Here is a 15,940-nt window from a genome sequence, read left to right as displayed (position 1 = left end):
AAAGCACCCACAGCGGGGGTCACCTCTGTTAAAGTGGAGTTTCCCAAGGTGGTATATTTAGTTGTTTGCTCAGTAGAAGAGTTGCTGAACAATTGTAAAGCCCACAACTTACATCAATGCAGAGACTTGTATTTGCTTCTGTCCACTGTAACTTTTAAGCTGTTTCTCTGAAGTGCTGATCACCAAATCAGCTTTACATGTGAATATCCCAGTAGCTATTTCATATTTACTTGCTTCAAACAGAGGCAATACTTGTTGCTGAAGACTGCCTTTCTCTATTTAGCTCACTTAAGTCTAGTCCACAAACTTAACACTGTTGTTTTTGTTTTCTCCCAGCAGTTAGTGTACATGTACGTTTATTGGTGCCGTACATACTTCTGTAATGGTATGTCCTAGAAGCAGGAAAAGTTAGCTGTATCCAGACTGCCACTGGCACCCAAGTTAGCTCAAGAATCATGTAAGTTCTCATTTATCAGAATTCTTATTCTTTAATTAGTGCAATAGTTATTACTAGTCTGAATTACCCACAACAACTGCTCTTACTTTTTAAAACAGGTGCACTAGTTGTTCTTAAGTATATGGAGTTTTAGAATTTTTTAATGGTAGATTTGTGTGCATTTATGTATTCTATCATCTTAGAGATAATTCTAGCTTCATTATATCAGTAAAATTGACAATGATTGAAAGAGTAATGCAACATCTGAAAAAGATGAAAATACAGGTACACGCCTACCTACCTGCCCCTGTGTAACCACGGTAAAACTTGGCCATAAGGTTGCCTTTTTACATTGAAACACTCTGGATGGTTAATAATTAATAATATTGGCAATCAGTAGGTTTATTTCCCTGTTGATAGAAGTACCTGTCTTTTTGTTACCTTTTTTAATTAATGTTTTTCTTAATTCAAAAGCCAAGGAGTCCTTTCTCATTTTAGTTACTGTCTTGTGCAGACCCTGTATCACAAAACTATGAGCATTATGTAGTTTGCAAGTGAGTCAGCAGGCCTGGCATCTGGACTGGGCAGCTGAAGGTTGGCTGTTGCCTTGGTGCATAGGATCCAAAGTGGAGACCAAAGGGTTTCTGCAGAATGATGCTGTGTAGCAGTGAATTAGATTCCCAGTATGAAAGCAGATACTTTTCCTGTGTTTTCCAGCTGTCAGTGAATGAGCCAATGACATGGTGAGCGTGTTTTTGTGGTTGTGTTTTGGTAGGAGTTAGTAGAGAGTTTTCTGTAGAGCAAGAAAAAAAATGCTCCAGTGCAATCCATATTCTTGTTTCCACTTCAGCAGCTTTTTCATTTCCTGGGCCCTAGGATTGCTAAATGCTTTTTTGTAATCCTTACTGTGATCTGGAGGAAACCAAAGCTGATGAATAGCACATGTTGTTTATTCCAATATTCTTCAGTAGATCACAGGATTCAGGTATTTTGGTACTGGTATTTCTCATAGGTGACTCCCAAGTCATGTCTTCTGCCGATCACTCTCTAAAAGAAATAAAATCCTAGGGTATGCCCAATTTATTGTTTGAAAACACCAGATATATTCACCAAAGGTGCTTAGTTGAAGTTCACAACATTTTTTGAAGCAGGGGTAATTCCATATGAGAGACTCAAGACTTTCCCCCCCTGCCCCCAGGAGGGTTTCTTTATGTCTCCTTGAAGGCATAAAAGATTGTTTGCTGCTCTTGACATGGTGAGGGTTTTCTTAGGGTCCATCTGAGCATTACTCTTGCCCGGAACCATACTTTTCGTGTCCTTCACAGGCAATCCTTGTTGACAGATTAAGTCACTCTGAGGGTGTTGATATAATATTAACAAGGCCTGTACATATCCTTGAATTTTTAGCAACCTGACAGCTGCTAACAGTAAAGCAGCATTTTCTGTAGTGTTAAAGGAACTTGAAAGCTATGGCACAGTCAGTCCTTAAATTAATTATGTGGTCTTTATAGGGACAGAGATGCTTTCAATCTATGTCCTAATCTGCTCAAATATGTTCAAGTTTTATAGAAATGGTTGTGTTCACCTCTCGGAGTACAAACACACCCACACCCTATTGAACCCACTGGAACAAAATGTGCCAATGCTATGGGACACTAAACTATGTACCAAGAGGCTGTTCTTCAGCATAAGCAATGGCACTGAGAATGTGAAGATTCTAGGGAAGCAGAAACCCTAAGAAGAGTGATGAGACTGGTTGTCCATATGGATAACACATATGAAAGGACCACAGCTCCTCTGGTAAGTAACAATTCACTCTTACTACTTTGGTCTCACTGTGAATTTGAACAGTTTTTCCACATTCCCTTTCCCTTGCTGTAACTTCTGGCTGTGGTTTTCCATCATTAATACTCACACTTGTGATCTACATCTGTAAGTTGGATGGACTGACTTCCAGAGCCGAATCTATTTCCAAAGGAGCATGAGGGTATTTCCTAACCTACTCTTGGGACCTCTTCCAGCAGCTGCAATAGGCTGCTTTATAATAATCTAGAAAAAAATTATGTGAGTACACTTCAGGTTGAGGGAAATGAAGTCTTGGCTGTATTTTAAGTCATACAAGAGAATGACTTAATGATAATGGGAGTTAGAAGAGTGAAAACTGATGTCATTATACATTATAAAACATTTTCTGTCAGCATGGGACCAACTGGAAATCTTTCAATAAACCAGTTTGAGTTTAAGGACAGAGAGAAAACAGGAAAAATATTCCAGTGCTTTGGATCCTTGTGGTTTTTTAATTCTGTCCCCACCACATCTTTGAATTAATTTAACATAATTGATCAGGAAAAATTGACTAAACCACTTCAACAACACGAGAAACCTATTTGGATAGGTCTTAGGTTCATTGAAATAGCTCCTTGAAATCAGTGGCAGATTTTGAAGAATGTGAAGTTGATGATACACATAATTGACAGATGTTTAGATCTTGTTCTGAACAAGCCTAAAGTACTTGAAGTTCCATGGATGCAGATGGTTTAGTGTCTGAGCCTTAATGATTTCTGAGATAAAGGAAGATGTTTTCTGAATACTGAGTTCAGGGCAGGTGGATTTTTAGTTGGTGTTAGAAATTGAACCATCTGTTAGAAATAACAGTGTTTATTATGACTCTTTCCTATATGCCAATTGTGATCTAATATTGCATAACTATAAATGTAGTAGTACACTTATATATATAAATACATACACTTCAAGTATACACATTTCTTTTTTCTGAATCTTCAGTGGTACTAGTTGTCTTATATTTTAGTCTAAATGATTTTAACTAATGATTATGAACCAGCTTGGTCAGTCCCAACTCAAACATTATAGCCAGATGAATTATTTTCATTCAGTTGGGTTTTTATAAACCCCAGAGTGCACCAAAGCAAAGTACTGTGAGTACTTCAGCAGTGAATATATATTTTTTATGGAGGTGATCATTAAAAAAATCGCTTATGTACAGCGATGTACTTAAATTAGTATGAGCTATTTTCAGATAATTTGAGAATGTGATCGATTCCACTTTAGGATTCAATCTAATAGTAGTTGAACTCTTCCGTCTCTGAAGAATTAAGTGGTTTAACAACATGTCTAAGAGAAGAAACAGATCAAAACACTGTCCATATGACTTTCAGTGTTTTGCCAGTTATAAATATTAGATATAATAATTATTTATAAATTATAGTAAACATATATGTTGGGGCCCTCCCCCTGCCATGTGGTCCTGGGAGAGGGGCCCTGGGGGGGAGGCATGGGGTTTTCCTAGCCCCTGGGCAGCCTCGTTCCCCATTGGTTGTTTTGTGTGTCCCTGTGCGGGCAAGGACCCTCGGTCCCAGGACTGTAGGAGTTCCTCGACAGAGCTCCGGCCATGCGGCTGGAGAAATAAACATCTCTGAAACATCTAGCAAGAATCTGTCCATATATATTTCTTTTCCACGGGCCTCGTTGTCTGATACGCGTGTTACAGTATCTGCACTGTAACACATCTATGTTATTAGAAATAGAAGCCAGTTATATTTGCAGTAATTGTCTATAAAATATGTGGCATTTAGAGAACTGCATCCTTGTTTGAGCATCTGAGGAATGTCCTTTATTCAGGGATTTCTCCAGCAGAGGCTACTGAAAGAGCAGGGATGGCAGTAAAGCGTTGATTCCTTTCCCAAGTACGTAAGGCACATTGGAAGGAAGCAGGAGTTGTAGGGGGTTGGCAGGAGAAGCATTTTACTAACATGCTTTGTGGCTGTTGTTGTGCCCTCACAGCACAAAAGGACATCTGACTCTTGCAGAGGGCAGAGAAATAGAGGGATGACAGTGATTAACTGGTTTCCCTGCTGAGTAAAATGGATCATATTCTCTCTCTGCAAAGAGAAACTTGTGCTTGTCCATGTTTACTTTGTTTTGACTCCCAGCAAAAAGCCAGATCCCGGGTGGTTATTTGTTTTTGAAGTACAACCCAGTTACTCCAGTGACACACCTGCCCAGGGTGTGGGGCCTTAAAGCACCACCCAGAGGGATGCAAGGTGTGGGCACCATGCTGGGGCAGCCTGGCCACCATCTGTAGTGGTTTCCTGTCTCCATGGCAGCCAGAGGCATCCTGGAGCAATCATCTCTGTTCCTGTGACTGCATCCCAGATCCAGAGCAGGGAGCAGAAGGCCAGGCCTGCGTTTGGCAGGAAATGGCCCAGGTCTCTCCAAGTGTTTGTTGGCTGGCCATCTGTGGGGTGAGCGAAATTCCAGCATGTCTTTAAAGGGCAGGAACATCTCCTCTGTTCTCTTGTGCCACCTCAAGCTGTGTAAGGACTGCTATTTTCCTCTTCTGAAACAAGTTCTATTGAGCCTGTCTGGGCTGTAAAATGGTATGGAAGGATTGGGAAGTTAAGACTTTTCCTGTCATCGTTATCATCAGAGCCCAACATTGCTAAGAGATGAACATGCTTTGGTACCACTGCTGAGTCATTCTCTGGGTTTCCACAGCTGACACTTCCTCACTTTGAGATTGGCCATGAGCCTAGGCTAAAAAGGGTTAGAATTAACTATTATTTTTAGGTTAGTGAAGCCCAGCTTTAGCTGAGCTTATTAGCCCAGTGTTAATTGTGTTTAAGACAATTGCTTTAAATTGTTACTAAACACATTATGTGTTGTTAATTCTGCCATAAAGATTATGCTGAGTCCTTGGATTAGGAACTGATTAAGAACCACTAATGTGCCAGATCTCTGGATAAGGTATAATGAATTATTCATCCTGTTATCCCAGTGCAATCACAATAATGTCTTGGTGCTAATTAGCAGATGGATAGGCTGACACAAAGTTAGGAATACCCAGGAGATATTTTATTCAACCTATATTCTAATTCCTGATGATAAATATATTTTCTGGCCTTATAATTTATTTCTTACTCAATGTAAACAAATCTTATTTTTCTTTCTATTATTTCAACTTTCGTTTTTAGAAATCAATTACTTTTTTAGGGCTAACTGGCCTGAGAGCTGAAGCTTTTAGCAGCTTCTGGGACAGCTGTGTGCCAGTTTTACTATTATTCCTCACTATAATACTTTGTCCATTTTGGTGAGCTGCATGTTACCATTTCTTTTATTATGTGTGGTCTTTATTGTCTTGTACCAATCAGAGCAGAATTTGTCTTATTTGTAATTCATCTGTAACTTGTATGTTCACTTGTAAAGCATGGAACTTATTGTGGTAATGAATTAGATATTTGTGCATATTAATCTTTATTACTTAAGGCAACACAATTTATAATAGATTTTGGTTTTGCTTGGCCATTAGTAATTACTCTATTTTTTCCTCTTTCTCCCTTGTAAGTAAATTCTCAGCATTTCATTTTGTTTTACTTTATGTTTGCATATATCACTGTTCATCAAAGGGATTTATCAGAAGTCAAACTAAAGGACTTTGTCTTTCATTTTGCTACAATTTCTTAAAGATTCCTAGTTTTTGAAATAAGAATGCAGCCTGAAGCATAGCTTAAGGCAGATGTTTCAGTCTCACAGCTCAGCCTGAAAAAACCCAACCCACAAACCAAAACAGTCCTCACCACCTATTTCCCGCTTGATTTCTTCTCTAGGAGTCATTTCCCTTCATTTTTTGCTGACCCTGCTGAGATATCCTTCCACTCCTCTGCAGAAATACATTCTGATAACTCCATGAAGATGTAACTGGTTGATGAGACCTGTTGATTGTCTGAGAATGCCCAGCTTAGCCTGATTTTTGTGTGAGATGTGCAGCTGGCTGCTCCATGAATATCTTTTGATTTAGGGAGGAAGTGTACGAGGACAGAAGAATAACTTGGGGAAACCGCTGCTGGCCTTCTTTGTGTCTGTCTCTGGTGTTTGTGTTTCTGCTCATCAGCAGCGTGAAATATTTATTCTCCCTTTCCTCTCCTCCTCCTCCCCTTTTCCTGTTTCTCTCCCTCAGCCACCACATCCTTGCTAGTGCTGCCTATCTCTGAGAATTTTCTTCCCTCTCTCAGTTCCCACTCTGCTGTGTGTGATTAAGCACATGGAAAATTTCCAGCCTAATGACTGCAGGGTTTTGCAATGAAACCCCTTGGAGATTTACTGAGTGGGCTGCTCTGACGGAGTTGGACCTATGAGCCCTAATGCCTGCCTTTGTAGGGACTTGGAAAGTGCTTGGCATATTAAACGTGTTGTTGCTACCTGAGTAACAGCAACAATCTGCATGAGGTCTTGAGGTACAAAAATGTTTCCTTGTGATGAACTGTACAAAGTCCTTCATATAGAAATTTGCTCTTTTCCTTTGTGTTGAACTGTACAGACAGCTGAACTGATGGGCACTGCTGCCAGTGACTTGTGAGAGTCTGTGGGTTAGTCTGAGACAAATATCTCATCTGCAGCCATGCTCAAATTAGGTTTCTAAATTTCACATTATTTGAATTTTGGGTCTGAATAGACCAGTTGAAGTTCATCTTCAACTGTAAAAACAAGTCACTTTTAGTAGAAGATGTCACAGCTGCAACCCTACATTGCTGAACTGCAATGTTTAAAATCACAATCCCTAGATCTGATTCTACATTAACTCCATCTGAAAAGAGTGGTGGGGGGCAATTACTGTGCTGATTAAATTATATTAAGGTTTTGCTTTAGAGAGAGACTATGTGAGGATGCCTTGCTGGATGCTGGATAGAAAAAAACTGTGTGATGGACTTGAAAGCTTCCTCAAGAACATTGCCCTAAGCTTTTAGCCTGCAGGCTGTCCTCAGAAGGCAGAGCTTTTTGTTACTTTATCCTGCACTCAAGGCTGTGTACACGGATAAAACACTGTGTATCAATAAAGCTGGGCTTTTATTGCCAAGAAGCTTTTTCCCAGGGGTTTTATAGCCATTTAACATAAAGCTGGTAGTAACATTGTCTGCTGGCTGAGACTGTCCAGAACTAAAACAGGATTGAATGCAGAAAGGGTATTTGTATTCAGTAAACTCAAACATATGAGAGTATAACAGAATTAAAATTAAAGAAAATTAAAGAAAATTAATCTAGAAAATTAGAAAGAAGGGACATTCTTCCATCTTGGTGAGGGTCTGAAGGAGCTTTCAGTAAAAGGAAAACACATTTTCATTTGCCAGCTGGCCAGGTTCTTATTATTTGGCTTCAAGTACAAAGAACAGAAGGAAGAGGGCAAAGAAATCTTCTCTTCAAGCTCTGAACAGGCGTGGCAGCAATACCTGGTTATTGGCATTGCTATGACAGAGCCCTGGGTAATCATCAGAGAATGGAAATATATTAGAAAATGTACCTATATATTCTATGTAGTGGGATTTCCTTCAGTGTCTCTGGAGATTTCTGACAGTTTCTTCTGGATTTTCAGAAGTCCCTCCAGTAAATCAGTATTTCAACCATGCCTGAACTTCCTATGACCATGCATGCTTTGCTTCAGCATCTCTGACCTAAATAACCTATCAGCAGTTATAGAATTAAGATTTTTTAAAACAAATCATAGTTCAAATTACTTAAAATTTTTCTTCTTTTGTTTTCTGGCTGTCTTCCAGTCCATCCATCCATTCCTTTCTCTTGCATCTGTCCCTCTTATAAAGTTCATATTTTTACCTCAATTATCTTTTATCCTGCTCTTCCCTGAGCCCTCCTTTGTCCTTTCTGACCTATCTTCCCACTTAAAATACTTTCTTCCTGGCCTCATGGAGCATTGCTATGGTGACCACATGACATCATTGCACTGGGAACAGTTGCCTAGGAAACCATATGATGTCATTGCACTGGAGGCAGTTGCCATGGTTACTGAGTTGGCTGAGGTAACTGGGAAAAAGGGTTTGTCATCTGACGGGTGCCAGGAAATGTTCCCATTAACTGGAATAAAGAAGAGACTTTTATTTATATTTTTGTGTTCCAGGGAGGGCCGCCTGTGACTCAAAGACCCCATTGCTTTACGTCCTGTAACGTTCTCCGGCTGGGCCATTTCCATTGGTCTCTGGGATCTTGCCCACTTGTTTCTGTGAACATCAAGCCACAATAAAATGGAGAAAAGCTGTGTTGTCCTGTGTTTCTGCATGAGATGGAATTGCAGCTTTTACTGCTCTTTGATTTTTCCTGTTTGGTTCCTTTGGTTTCTGAGATAAATAGCTCAGCCCAGTATTCATCCCAGCAGACATCAGAGGTGCAGTAACAGTGAATGTCACAGCCTGAGCTTGCTGCGTCTACACCAGGCTTTGTGCGTGTCTATAATTTGTTTTCCACTTCTTTCCTACCTTTCCCAATTTCTATTTCATCACTGCTGACATGTACCTGTCTTGTTTTAATAATTCCAGCAGTTCCCAGAAATGTCCTGTGTGAAAGATGAAGCAGAGGTTAAATAAGAAGTAGGAGGCAGCTAGTGGAGATGAGAAAGGTACGCAAGAACAAGTTTAGTGAGCGTGTGTGATTCATGTAGGGATGTGGGGAAGTAAACAGTGGTTAGCACTGTTTGTGACGTGTAGATCTGTACCTCTGGCAGCTTTTGTGTATATACATAAACATACATGCAATTGCTCTATGGATAAATAAGTAACTTCTAATGAAAATAAGCTTTTCCAAACTTTCTGCAATTTGAGTGAATTACATGTCTAGGGCATGTTAGTCAAATTATTCATGTATAAGTGTCTGTCTCCACATCTCATCTAAAGTTTCTGCTCTCAGAACCCCTGCAGATGCTCTGGAGTTCACTAGAAACTGGAATGAGCCCTTCTTTGGCCCCACTGTGTGCAGTCATCTTCAAGCTGAAAATCAAAATCCTTACAATTACTGTGGAGCTGCAAACAGGAATGCAGTCAAAGAAGCTATGGAGAGTGCTGGTGGCAGGCCAGATAATGAGGAGTTTTGGGGCACCTGAACTATTCATTGAAATCAAGGACTCCAGAAATGTTGGGAGTAGGCTGGAATGGGGATAACATCTCAGTTCTGGCATAACTAGGAGAAAAATCCAGAAGAGGGAACGTGACTTCATTGAGCAGGGAACAGAATTTCCACTTAGGTGCAGGGGGAAGCAAGGGGATAGAGGTTGGGGTTTTTTGATATTTGTTTATCTTGGATTCCCCTCCTTATGCTTTACAAATACTGTCTGATTGACTGTTTATTTGTTCAGCATACTGAACAAAGAAATCTCAGCCTTTGTGCCAGAGTAACTGTAAAAGACAGTTGTCCTTCATACCTGAAATAATTTAATTTAATTTTAATCAGATGGCAAGGAACAGAACAGCTCATAGAGGGGGAAAGCAGCAGCCAGTCTGTGCTCAGGTGTTCCCAACAATCAAGTGAGACATTAATAGTCGCTTGCTTGTGCTTCAGATCTGCTTGTAAATTCTTGAATTCCAGTTTGGTAACAGTGTCTAGTTATCAACATACAGTGGTGGGATTTGCAGATCAAGCTGTTCTGTTCATGGTGAGCAAAGGGACTTGAATCACTGTAAAATACGTGTCAGTAATCACGGCCTTTCCTGGGCTTTAAGGAACTGGAACAACCTTGCAGTTACTAGTCTGGGATGCTGCTGAATCTGTAATTGAAGGGATATTTTATCCTACTATTAAATGGCCACTTGTGTTACTTTTTCTGTTAACTGAACTTCAGAATGACCCCTGAACTTGGGTTTGTTTTATTTCAACACTCTACCTGGCAATTTGAGGTTATTGTATTTAAGTACATTTTAAACATTTATGTTTGGATGACATTTATTGGTAAAACATGAGAAAGAAAGCAAGAAACTTGGCTGTATTTGTTTAACTGTCAGGGACGTGTGGGAAAAGGTTGGTAGAGCTTATGGGGTTTTGGTAAATTTTACCTGAAATCCACATGTTTGTGATTCATATTCCAGCTTTTCCTGTCTCTAGACTTTCACCAGTGTCAGGTTTCTGTAAATATTTAAATAATAATTGTATGCTCTGCAATAGCAATGCTGGAGATCTCGAGTGGTACAGAATTATAGATTTGTTTTCCACCAGTGTGAACCACTTGGAGTTTTTACGTGGTGAAATTCTGTGAGTATCAGTGGAGCTGGTTTGTGGTGCTGCAGGACAGTCCTGTGAGAGCTCAGCTTTTGCTGGCTAGTGCTTCCATCTGCTGGAGAACTTTGTTTGCACAGAATTCACTCTGTACTGTACTCAGAGATATAAAATCTTGCTCGTTAAAACCCCAAAGATTTAGTGATCATTAGTTACTATAACAAAAACAGTTCATCTGGGATTTTAAGCAGCTAACACAAATCACTTAGGTGCTCTTTTAGTTACGTCTAAAAGATGTAACACTCTGCCTAGCTGGAATCAGTACTCTTATGTTTTATTCTAAAATACAATAACTTACACAGTAGTAATATAAGTTAAAGTACATATACTACAAACATCTTCCCAGTGGGTGATTTTGTGACTTGTGACTCAAACTGGTGCTTTCACTGAGAGACTGCAGAGGCTGTAGGACTGTCCCTTTCCACATCATGGCCAAGCAGGATGGGGGCAGATAGCCATTGGGACAGGATGTATTTCAGTGCTGGGACTAGAAAGTTCACTCAGTATTATTTACACTGCCACAGTACATCAGGATCTGTGCTCCTAAAGCATATTTTTGAATTTTGGAATTAACTTATTTTGCAGCAAACTTGAGAACTTCGAAAAAACTTGTGTCTGGAGACACTCTAGCCCAGCTAACAGAGTACTTCCCAGCCCACCTTTATCTCCTTAATGAGTTATTTTCTCATTCTTTCCTGCAAATACATTGATTTATTGAAAGAACAGCATGAGGTGGTTATTCCATCCTTGCATTATTTTTTTATTCTTATTAGGTTGTGTAGGAAAAGTGTGCAAATAAAAAAACCCCACCCCAAATCATAAAATGTATAAATAGGGTTTGTTCTGTGTTACTTGTTGTTTATGACAGTGTTGTTAAGAGTAGTGATATCAGAACACCTTCGGACTTGATACAGTGGCATTACAAATAAATACAGCATTCTTATATTAGATATACATTGTAAACTTATAAATATAAAATTAGATATGAAGTGAATTATAAAGTATATATAAAATTTATAAGCTTATATATAAGATTAGATGTACAAGGATCATTTTAGAGGAATTCATACAAACTATGTAGGTTCTTACATACAGTATAATCCTAGATGAGGATTATGTACTGAGATATGTTTATTTATATTTATTTAAAAATACTAATTCAATAAACAATAAAAAGGACAATAAACAATAAAGTCAGAGCACTTTGCCCCTGCTTACCTTCAATCTCTGCAGTTCTGTGCCCTTTGGGATCATTATTTCACTTGATAAGTATCTTCCACTGTGCTCATGAAAGTTCGACATGTCCTTCAACAGCCAACCCTGTGGAACACATCAGCTTCATCTCCTTGAAATCCCTGGGCTCCACAGGGCGAGTGTCATTTGGGTGTTGGACTTTCCTATGCAGGGACCACGCCAAGTGTCCTTTGCTTTAAGGCAGGGAGTTGGAACATGGTCAAACACCAAACACAGGGATGGGTTTCAGGAGCTTAATGTTTTTAAAATGATGAGTGGTAGGAAATAGAGGCTTTAGATTTGCTTTTGTTGTTCTTCTACTGCTAAGGAAAAATAATTCAAGGTGTCTTTCACTGATGGCACTATGTTTTGTAAGTAAATTGATTCCATATGTGTGTGGGTTTGTGCTTTTTTGAAAATAAACAGCTCAGTACTTCTAGGCAGCATATATTCTGCTCTGGGTGTTGAGAATGTGGGAAACGAATTTGTAAATGGTATGAACACTACAGTCTATGTCCAAAATCCATAATTGGTGTGGACAAACAGCTACTGTTTACCTTAGCAGCCATCAGAAGCTATCTTTGATGAGGATTAATTGAGCTGGATGTGCAGTTTAAAAAATCATGTGGAGTCCAGCAGCAAAACTTTAGGCAGTTATTGTTTTCCTTGTATTGTAACTTCATTTGCAGGGCAACAATATCTGAAGGTCCCATTGGTAGTAATTTAATGAAGAGGATTTCCTTGGATTTTAAGAAAACCCCCAGGCTGTCCATCCATCGTGTTATTATATATGCAAATAAAGGCAAAAGAAGTGCTTTTCCCTGAGTGCCCATGCCGGAGCACATTCCATTGCTGATGTGTGTGCTTTCATCCTCAGAGTGTTTTGGCTATCAATATCTTTATGGCTCACATACCTTAGCAGGCTGTAACTCACACCTGCAAGTCTCTACACAGGAGGCTTTAATTTCTTTTTACTGCCTGCGAACTGAGATGAAGCTACTTACTCTCCTTGTTAATGGATGCATTTGTTCTTGCTGCTTCAAACTGTTTTCTCAAAAAGTGATTAGTAATTTAGTATTTAGCCAATTGTCAATTTTTAATTTTCACTAAGAATCTACTTAAAGTGGCCTTAACTGCCTCTTGAGTGATGTCATAACTTTGGACAGTGCCACATCCCAGGGAAATTATGTTTTATGTCCTTCATATAGTATTGTAAACACAGAGATGTTGGGATGTTGGGTTGATGGACATGGTTCAAATCATAAATTGGCATAAAATTTCAGAACCAGTTCCCTAGCAGGTGAAGAGCACGAATGCAAAATTGTCACCCCAGTTGTCCATGATCAGAGTCACAAGAACTGATGGCAAACTTTTCATTGCATAAAGTAATAGGCAGAAAATGTTTTCCACTGAAAAATGTATTTATGCCACATTAAACACAGTAATGCTCCTTAACTTTGAAGATAATATTGTTTATTTTAAAGGAAGAAAAGTGTCTGTGTGTGTACAGGAGGAGTGGGAGGGTGAGTATTGATTTGAGCAGTTGAATCATGGAAATCAATTTGCTTTTCAGTTCCTGGAGAATGGCATTGCAGCTGGTGGTTCGTGACTGCCTCATCCTTTGTGTCATTGATGGGGTAGAGAGCAATTCTGTTCTGAAGCAGAGAGCTGCTATGCCTTGGATGCTTTGTTAAACTGGGAATAATGATTTATTTCCAGTGGTTGAATGATGTCAGCAACATTCACAGGTGAAACTGTGGCTGATGTACCTGTTTGCAAGCTTTATAGAAATTGTCTTCTCTACACTTTTGCTATTATAGAATATCCTGAGCTGGAACGGATCCACAAGGATCATTGATTCAAAGTCCTGGCCCTGCACAAGACACCCCAAGAATCCCACCATGTGCCTGAGCACGTTCTCCAAATGCTTCTTGAGCTCTGGCAGGGTTGGTGCAAGCTGGGGCTGCTCTGTTGTGCAGTGTCGAGGTCGGTTTTCAGTGTCATTCTCTTCCATCTTGTGAAGCAGCAAACAGAGGCAGTTTTGTTTTAGCATTCTAAATGTTTGGTGATACTCAGCTTGGTGCAGAAGCAGTCAGGGAGTCCTCATTACACTGATCGAGCCCAGTGTCATGGGAGAGAAACGAGACAGGGTTCTCTGCCTACACAAGCTTGCCTGATGTAAGAGTTTTGCTGTCTTTTTTCCTTCCCTGTGCCACCTGTACTGGTTCAGTGCACACCTTATCTATTAATATCAATTATGTTCAGTCTGATTTGCAAGATGTCTCCCATACTAATTGTTCCATTGTAAATTTTGGTGCTCCTTCCACCTTCTCTTTTCCTCCCTATCTATTAGATCTTGTTTCCACATGTTTAATAATCCTTTCATTGTGTTTCTTGGTTCAGATGCAACAATAGAACACTCTTTTTCCATGTTTGGAATTGTTTCTTTCTAAGTTTCTGATTGCTTTAATAAATAAGCCAAACAGATGAGTGCTGATTGTAACTTTCCTCTTTTTTTCAGTCCTGATGCCAGTGGATGTCAGGCTCCCTTAACTCTGAGCACTGCATGGATTACTGGTTAGTAAATGTTTTAAGGTGCTTATGGATCACATGGTTGTACTCTGCTACTTGCATCAGCTACTATGTGAATGACAGTCTAAGAACATAAATGACTTAATTACCTGACACTTTGTGATAGGGTGTCCCACCCCTTTTTACCTTTGCTGTTGTCATAGTGTTAGGAAGGTTGGAGCCAGCCAAGACTTATATGGTTGCTTTCATGGACATGATACTAAAAAAAAAGTCTTCATCTCTATCACTAAACTTTTCCAGACTTGTACCGGGAGCTTTTATATTCGTTGTGAAACAGAATGTTGAGGTGCTTAAGAGTGGCACTGTGATGATCTCTGCTGACTTCAGCCACAGGAGTTCGCTGTGCCTGTGCATATTCAGCACAAGTCTCTTTTTTCACCAGTATAGTTTGTGTAGTTTAGGGTTTTTTTTCTGTGGATACCCTCTGTTGGATCACAAAGCATGTTGAAGTTCTGTAACAGAATGCAGCCTATTTCCTGTAACAAGTTGTTCCATAGAAAAACATGAAATTAGATAGGTAACTTGTTTTTTCTCCAAGCTTTCTTCCAGATAAACCACAGTGCAGCCTTACTGGACAAATTTAATTCCTGAAATAAAATTATGCTGCTTTTTTTATTGTAGAATATTTAAGGGGATAACCACGGAGTTAATGAAATTTACTGATGTAAAGTAAGTGAAGATGGTCTTTGCATGAATAAGGACTTAGATACTAAAAGCAGGAAACTGCAGTTGGAGCACTTCTATAAAGACTAGGGAAGGCTCTTGCTCTTCTGCCAGTGTGGTCCTTGCTTTGTCAAAGGGTAGATCCACTCTTCTGTATTCATGTTTTAGAAACCTTATCAGCAGGGGTCTCTGGCATGGTCCTGTACACAGCTCATGTACAAACCTTATTAAAAAGCACATGATGTGTTTGTTGCCAAGGAAACATAAGCCATTAAGCCCTAGAAACATAATTCATAAAACCAAAATTTTAGCTATTAACGTCTACTTTCTCCATTAGTGCCATGAAACCTCCATGAAACAGCCTTGCAGTCTCCAGCTAATGGGTATGACATAACTGGGAATGAGGAGGGGAAATGAGGGATTGCAATTCACTGAGCTCGAAGTACAGCTGGAGTAAGGAGAGTGCAGGACTGGGTATGTTTTCATCTCTTGTGTTCCTAAGCCACTGAGCACCTGTTTATCCCACTCCTGTTACTGTACATTATCAATCACATTAAAGACAAGTCTTTGCTAAGCAAGGAAAGATCAGGCCTGTATTTTCCAACAGGTCTATTTGGAATATGACAATAAAAATTAGGAGTGGGAAAGGAAAAAGTGAAGTATTTTCTATTGGTTTCAGATTTAATATCTTAGTAATTTTAATTTTTACTTCTCTGGATTTAGTATGTGTATTCTGTTATAATTAGATAGCTCACAATGAGTTTAACATGAATTGCGGTTATAGATAGTTTTTGTTCCGTTTTGTTTTGGTCATTCTCAATTTGTTCTTAAAATCTGGAAGCTCTATTCTTCCTCTTCCTCCTTCTCTTTTTAGAAATTAAATTGTATTCATTAATTTTTTTTCATACTAATACTGAAAAGCACTTAGAAACTTCTTGTGAAGAATCCACT

General features: G+C 39.3%; 1 protein-coding gene across 1 annotated transcript in view; it reads left to right on the top strand.

Moving 5' to 3' along the window:
* The first annotated feature begins 15,336 nt into the window (after nucleotides 1-15,336).
* The window catches only part of SLC5A1 (solute carrier family 5 member 1), a 37,335-nt gene continuing 36,731 nt past the window's right edge, over nucleotides 15,337-15,940 (top strand). Inside the window, exon 1 of the mRNA XM_019285106.1 lies at nucleotides 15,337-15,463. The gene's annotated coding sequence lies outside the window, so the exon portion shown is untranslated. The remainder of the gene's footprint in view (nucleotides 15,464-15,940) is intronic.

This window comes from Corvus cornix, chromosome 15 (genome assembly GCF_000738735.6).
Source record: "Corvus cornix cornix isolate S_Up_H32 chromosome 15, ASM73873v5, whole genome shotgun sequence".
NCBI lineage: Eukaryota > Metazoa > Chordata > Aves > Passeriformes > Corvidae > Corvus > Corvus cornix.
The sequence above is the reverse complement of the archived record's forward strand: the minus strand, read 5'-3'. Positions and strand labels throughout refer to the sequence as shown.